The 2,138-nt window shown below is 34.7% G+C and overlaps 1 pseudogene; it reads left to right on the top strand.

Annotated features, from left to right (window-relative positions):
* Positions 1–235: 235 nt before the first annotated feature.
* LOC107599585 (1-phosphatidylinositol phosphodiesterase-like) overlaps positions 236–2,138 on the top strand; it is a 2,887-nt pseudogene continuing 984 nt past the window's right edge.

Here is a 2,138-nt window from a genome sequence, read left to right as displayed (position 1 = left end):
AGAAATTGCTAGTAAATTTCACAATTACTAAGAAACAACAAGTAACATATTGAATTAAATGTGACATTTTGAAGCAGACAGAATGAAATAAAATTGTATTGTAAAATGTACAACAATAAACAAAAAAAAACAGGGTGATGTCATTCCCTGCAAATAATTGTAGTGAAATTCTAATTGAATTATTCTAATGATTATCTTTATAGTAAAGGATCAGTGGCTATTGAAAAGGCTCATTATGGAAAGCACCAGAGGACACATTTTGCAGCAAATGGTGATGGGCATTTTGCTGGGGTGAGGTTCTTAATACCCATAATTCCAAAACCTCTTTCATAGTATCTTATATAACAAATTACAGTTCTTATTCAATTTATAGTAAAGCAAAATCCATTTCACTGAAAAGAAAAGTCCTCTGTCTCTTATCCATTATTTTAACAAGTGCTTTTATCTCAGACTGGCCAAATGGATCTGTTTCTCTTTGTCTACCTGGTATTATCAGAAGCAAATGAACCAATTATCTAATTTCATTATATCCATCCATTACAGATAAGCATGAGTGCTTTCACAGTAATCTTGTATCTTTTTAGCAAGACAAGTAAGGACGCATTCTTTGTCTGATGATGATCTGACCTCTGTTTGACCTCATAGTGCGACTGTCTTAGGATACAGGGCCATCCAGACCCCTGACTATGATGACACCTCCACGCCTGAGATCCTGAACCCTTCCTGGATGACCAGCATCCCTGATGTCTACTCCCTATCAGATGTGACAATGCCCGGCACACACAACACCATGGCCCTGTATATGGCGGCTCACTTGCAGAATGCAACTCCTGGTCCCTTGCCTTCCAGCTGTGCGCCGGAATTCGCTTTCTGGATATCCGTATTCGGCATGCTAAAGGCAACTTGATCATCCACCACGGCATCTCGTATCAGTACGCTCACTTTGGGGACGTGTTAATGGACGTGGTGGCTTTCCTAAGGGAGTTTCCTTCGGAAACGGTGTTGATGAGGCTTAAAGAGAAGTTGAGCAACACGTAGGATATTTACGGTGCAGTGGTGCACTATATTAATGAGTATGTGCACTGGGGCATGCTGTGGCACAGTCATGAGATGCCCAGCATGGGGGAGGCACGAGAAAAGCTGGTAGTACTGCAAGACTTCACCGGCCCTGACTTGGGAATACGTTACAACTCACTGGACATAGCAGATGACTGGAAGGTAAGGACACATTGATGGGTTTGTGAATATGGGAGGGACTTTTCAGCTTGTTAATTTTTGTGAGCTTGTGGAGAAAATAAACTCTCTTAAAAGATACTTTTACTGATCCAAAAAATGTCATTTCCACCTTTTAAATTCAATAAATGATAGGAATGGAATGCTGAGAGTTGCTTAGGCATTCTTTAAGCATTTAAGATACTTTAATATTTTTACACTTTTTTTTGCTTGATTGGAAATGTCAAATAAATTATTCTGTTCACAAGTGATATTGACCACAAGTTATTTTTCTTTCATTTCTTCACACATCATGTTTCATATCTCAAGTAATGTGTATACATTTTTTTTTCTTCACACATCATGTTTCATATCTCAAGTAATGTGTATACATTTTTTTTTAATAAATATATTACCATTCAAATTTTCTTTTTAAAGAACTTAATACTTGAATTCAGCAATAACACACTGATTTGATCAAAAGTGAAATAGAAACCAAAAATTTCTTTAACACTTTATTTTAAGGACCAAATCTCACTATTAACTAGTTGCTTATTAGCATGCATATTACTAGCATTTTGGCAGTTTATTAGTACTTATAAAGCACATATTAATGCCTTATTCTGCGTGGCCATATTTTAGATCCCTTAATCATATACCATACAGCAGTTTTGGAGTTTGTTCAGGGAAAATCTTAGTTAATAGTGAATATGTGTTCCCTATTCTAAAGTGTTACCAAAGTTTCTATTTCAAATAAATGTTTTCTATTCATAAAAAATTACTGAAAAATAAATGTATCATGGTTTCCATAAAAAAAAAAAAATAATAATTGAAAAATAATAATAAAAAAAATTTATATATATATATATATATATATATATATATATATAAGTGAGTGGAGCATATTGCCATGTTTTTGAATGTTT

This window comes from Sinocyclocheilus grahami, unplaced genomic scaffold (assembly GCF_001515645.1).
Source record: "Sinocyclocheilus grahami isolate Dianchi unplaced genomic scaffold, SAMN03320097.WGS_v1.1 scaffold268.1, whole genome shotgun sequence".
Lineage (NCBI taxonomy): Eukaryota > Metazoa > Chordata > Actinopteri > Cypriniformes > Cyprinidae > Sinocyclocheilus > Sinocyclocheilus grahami.
The sequence above is the reverse complement of the archived record's forward strand: the minus strand, read 5'-3'. Positions and strand labels throughout refer to the sequence as shown.